We start from the raw sequence: 5,730 nt of genomic DNA on the forward strand, positions 1-5,730 counted from the left end.
CATCTCTATTTTATACATGAAGAAATAAGATAAGGAAGTGAGAAATAGGGGCCAGCAACGTGGTACAGTGGGCAAGCCACAGCAGCAACCCAAATGAGCCCTGAGTACGGGCTGCTTCACTTCCTATCCAGGTCCCTGCTAGTGCTCCTGGGAGAGCAGCAGCAGACGCTTCCACTGCCTGAACACTGCCACTCACACGAGAGACCTGGATGGAGTTCCTGGCTTCTGGCTTTGGCCTGCCCAGCCCCAACTCTTGCAACCATTTAGGTAGTGACCCACTAAATGGAAGGCGTCTCTCTCTCTCTCTCTCTCTGTCCTCTGCCTTTCAAATAAACAAATAAATCTTTTTAAAAAGAAGCGTTAAATGATTTATCCAAATCACTAGCAACCCATTGGCAGAAGGAGGATTGAATCCATAACCCATGTTTTAAGGTTTCATTAAATGACAAACAACTTCATATTTGTTTATTTATTTATTTTTTTTTTTGACGGGCAGAGTGGACAGTGAGAGAGAGAGAGAGAGAAAGGTCTTCCTTTGCCATTGGTTCACCCTCCAATGGCTGCCGCGGCCAGCGTGCTGTGGCCTGCGCATTACACTGATCTGAAGTCAGGAGCCAGGTGCTTCTCCTGGTCTCCCATGCAGGTGCAGGGCCCAAGCACTTGGGCCATCCTCCACTGCCTTCCTGGGCCATAGCAGAGAGCTGGCCTGGAAGAGGGGCAACCGGGTCAGAATCTGGCGCCCCGACTGGGACTAGAACCCGGTGTGCTGGCGCCGCAGGTGGAGGATTAGCCTATTGAGCCACGGCGCCGGCCACCAAACAACTTTAAAATGTGTGCTTTCAGTTTCCAAAAATTTTCACTTAATATACATCTTTCAAACACATCAAGTGAAAATTCATACCAAACATTTGTGATTACTCATTAATAAAAATTATGATTTTATCTGAAAATGGGGGGAAATGTGAAATATTAAATGTTCACTCTCTGCTGTGGCCCGGGAGTGCAGTGGAGAATGGCCCAAGTGCTTGGGCCCTGCACCCCATGGGAGACCAGGAGAAGCACCTGGCTTCTGCCTTCGGTTCAGCGCGGTGCGCCGGCCACAGCGCGCCGGCCACATCGCGCCAGCCACGGCAGCCATTGGAGGGTGAACCAACGGCAAATGAAGACCTTTCTCTCTGTCTCTCTCTGTCTCACTGTCCACTCTGCCTGTCCAAAAAAAAATGTTCATTGAGTGAACACATTACTCATCAATTTTTTCATCAAAAATCGAAGTTTGTGATGTGTGCTTTTCTCGTTAAACTCTTCTCCCATGCATATTATGGAATAACAAGAATAAATAAATAATCATAAAGTCCATAATGATTTTCAGTATCAACATGCACAGAAACTGGAAAAGGAAACAGAGTCTTCACACATCAAAGAGATCAATGGGTGGCATCCATTTGTTCTTGCATCCCCTTCTTTTTCAAATTTCTTTCTTCCTCTTCATATAGATTGTCTTCTGGGCTGTGTAAATGACCTTTGCTTCAGGAAATCCATGAGATTTTCACAACTGAATTGACTATAGACAGAGCTCTTTTCCATTAACTCTGTAGGAATCCTACCACCCTGTCTATATCAGCAGATAGGAATATCACAGTGTTGCCCACTGGGCCTCAGCAGGTCCAGGACTCACACCATCCTGAGGTCTCCAGACACCACACGTGTAGCAAATCATCATTTAGTTATTACAGTGAGATTACCTTTTAAGTGAATTGCAGTTTTAGAATCTCCTTTTACACCAATTTCTTTATTTAAACACCTGGGTATTTAGATTTCAAAATAAATTATCTTCTATAAAATTAGTTACACTCCAAATTATAAATAGAAATTCAGATAATGGTTCATAATTAGCCTCCTAGCGTGTTCACAGAAGACAATCATCATGTTCAGGCTATCATGTTAGAGAAAGAGAACTGGATTTAAGAAAAAAAAAAGTCCTGAATTTGAGTCCAAGTCATGAACAATAATGTATTTAAGGTTTTTATTCACAAATTTTTATCTTTCAAAATAATTACTTATGGGACTAATAAAAAATTTGATATTTTGATGTATAAATTATAATGTCCTTTCCAAATATTTATTGTTAACACTGACAAGATAAATCTTTCATGTATTTCCAAGACTGAATTAAGTCCTCTTTCATACTGTGTATCACCTCATGCTTATTCTTTATAGCAAGTCTATTGGAACCAACCTAGATCCTCCTGACAACCTCAATTCCCTTGCTGGGAACCATCTAAGGTTTTCTTTGCCCAAGAAATGTGGATCAGCTAAAACACAGGGAAGGTAGAGAATTGCCAGATATTTATCTCAAGAGCATCCCTCAGCCAATGAGTGACTACAGGTGATGAATAAATATATACACCCCCTAAATAACTGAAGAAACTCTGAGTATATTGTCCACACACTCCAAGAAAACTCTGCAGGACTCAGCCTTAGTTGTTCATAATGGCAACTTGCTGATTAATACACCCTGTAATAGCTTCCTTCACTTTCCTGTTTCATTTCCCTACTCCCTATTGATGGTAGATAGAATCACCTCATACACACACACACACACACAAAGTATTCTCAACACTCAAATCCTAATCTTGGGAGGCAATCTTGTATTCCTGCCTAAAGCACCTTATTTTGCTCTATGAAATTGCCTTCCTGTTTGTCTTCATCTCAATCACATTCACCACTGGATCTCTAACACATTGCCTGGCTTTTCTAGTCTCATGTCTAAAATGCAGTCTATTCCCAATAAAATGTTATTAAATCAATCAATCATTTTCTCTGTTTCTTCTCATTAATCATTTGTAACCTTTTCTGTTGTAGAAGCTATGGATCTTGTCCCTTTACAACTGCTGAAGTTCACACACTAGGATATACTTGGACTGAGTAACAGCAAAAACATTGTTCAGCCCCTACCACACACACACACACACACACACACAAATCTGTTTTTTAAAAAAGAATATTCTTGGACCGCGGCTCAATAGGCTAATCCTTCACGTGCAGCGCCGGCACCCCAGGTTCTAGTCCCGGTTGGGGCACCAGATTCTGTCCCGTTTGCTCCTCTTCCAGGCCAGCTCTCTGCTGTGGTCCGGGAAGGCAGTGGAGGATGGCCCAAGTGCTTGGGTCCTGCACCTGCATGGGAGACCAGGAGAAGCACCTGGCTCCTGGCTTTGGATTGACTCAGCACACCGGCAGTAGCGACCATTTTGGGGGGTGAACCTTTGGAAGGAAGACCTTTCTCTCTGTCTTTCTCATTGTCTAACTCTGCCTGTCAAAAAAATAAAATAAAATAAAATAAATAAAAAAGAATATTCTTGCTTTGTTGTGATGAGAAAACATATCATGAGTTCTACCCTCTTTACAAATTGTAAAGTGTACAGTAAAGTGCCAGCAACCATACAATGTTGCACAACAAATATCTAGAACTCATCACTTTGTTAGACTGAAACTTGATGACTACTGACTGCCTACCACCCCTCCATCCAACCCTGGGCAACCAGCTTTCTACTTTTTGCTTCTTTGAGTTTTGACTATTTCCAAAACTTCATATAGGTAGATTCAACAGTATTTGTCCTTCTGTGGCTGACTTGTTCCACCAAGTATAGCATTTTCAAGATTCATTCATATAGTTGCATATGTCAATACTTATTTCTTTTCAAAGGTTGAATACTATTCCATTGTATGTATATACAGCATTTTCTTTATTTATTCGTCTATCAATACATTTAAATTTCTACTCTATCTCAGCTATTGTGTATGAACATAGAAATGCTAGTATCTTATGAGATTGTGAATTTAACTTTTTGGATTTTATGTCTAGTAGTGATTGTTGGATCACCGTATGGAGAAATTCAATAATGTTTCCATAGCAAATGCACAATTATAGGCCCCCCCAACAGTGTGTAAGGATTCCAACATCTCTAAATCCTCACAATGCATATCTGTTTTTTTTTTTAATGGCTGATTTGTATTTTTTTTTTTTTTGGACAGGCAGAGTGGACAGTGAGAGAGAGACAGAGAGAAAGGTCTTCCTTTTTGCCGTTGGTTCACCCTCCAATGGCCGCCGCGGTAGGTGCGCTGCGGCCGGCGCACCGCGCTGATCCAATGGCAGGAGCCAGGTGCTTCTCCTGGTCTCCCATGGGGTGCAGGGCCCAAGCACTTGGGCCATCCTCCACTGCACTCCCTGGCCACAGCAGAGAGCTGGCCTGGAAGAGGGGCAACTAGAACAGGATCCGTGCCCCGACCGGGACTAGAACCCGGTGTGCCGGTGCCACAAGGCGGATGATTAGCCTAGTGAGCCGCGGCGCCAGCCTTGCATATCTGTTTTTATTAGCCATCATAACAGGTAAAACGTTATAGTTCATTGTGTTTTGATTTGCATTTCCCTGATTATTAGTGATGCCAGGTGTTCTTATTGGCTATTTGCATGTGTTCTTTGGAAAAATGTCATTCTTTTATCCATTTTTAATCAGGAGATCTATGCTTTTTTATTATTAACAGACAAATTTATATTTTCTGTTTATATGCATATATACATATTTTTATTTATTTATATTTTATATATAATGGAATATTATTCAGCTGAAAAACAACAGGTTAAATCCTGAAATTTGTAGCAAAATGAAGAACATTACATTTAGTGAAATAAGCCAATCACATAAATAGAAATACTCCGTATTCTCACTCATATGTGGAATTTGGGGGAAAAATGTCAGTTTGAACTTAGAATACTGATTACTATAAGCTGGAAAGGGTAAGGGGAGAGGGAATAGAAAGAAGGTATAACCTGAGTACTGAGACTGTCTAAAGAATTAGAAGCAGGGGGACGATAGGCTCCAAATATACAGAAAAGACAAGGTAGTAGAACTTCTTTCATGTTCATTAGCTGATTTAATCACTTTATGCTGTATATCCATGTGTTGAAATACTGCCCATAAAAATGTACAAATATTCCATGCTAATCCTAGTGTCGGCAGCTATTTCTCCCACCATGTGGTTGCCTTTTCACTGTTTATTGCTTCCTTTGTCATGCAGCTTTGTACTTTTACGTAGTCCCATTTGTCTATTTTTGCTTTTGTTGTTTGCAAACTTGGTGTCATATCCCTGAAGTCATTGCCAAGATCATTATCAGAAAGCATTTCCCATATGTTTTCTTCCAGGGTTTTATTGTTTCAGGCCTTATATTTCCGTGTTCAACCATTTTGAGTTGATTTTTGTGTACAGTATAAGGGTCTAATTTTATTCTTTTGCATGTGAATATCTAGTTCTCCCAACACAATTTGCTCAAGAAATTATTCTTTTCCAATTTTGCATTTTTTATGATATTATTATAGATAAGTTGGCCATATGTGTAGATTTATTTCTCGGCTTTCCATTCTGTTCTGTTGATCTGTCTGTATGTCAATACCAAAATTATTTGATAATTACACTATCTTAATCCATTTTCTGCTGTTATATCAGAATACCTGAGACTGGTTAATTTATTAAGAAAAGGGATTTATTTTGGTTTATTGTTCTGAAGGTCTGGCTTCTGGTGAGAGCCTCACACCAGAGGGTTATGCAGGCAACTAAGGAAAAGACCACAAGGCAAGAGAGGAAGAGAGGAGAAAAAGAAGCAAATCATTTCATTAAAATCCTCTTATGAGAACAAATCTAGCCTCACGAGAAAAACATTACTCTCTTACAGCA

The sequence above is a fragment of the Lepus europaeus genome, chromosome 2 (assembly GCF_033115175.1).
Source record: "Lepus europaeus isolate LE1 chromosome 2, mLepTim1.pri, whole genome shotgun sequence".
In the NCBI taxonomy this organism is placed as follows: Eukaryota; Metazoa; Chordata; class Mammalia; order Lagomorpha; family Leporidae; genus Lepus; species Lepus europaeus.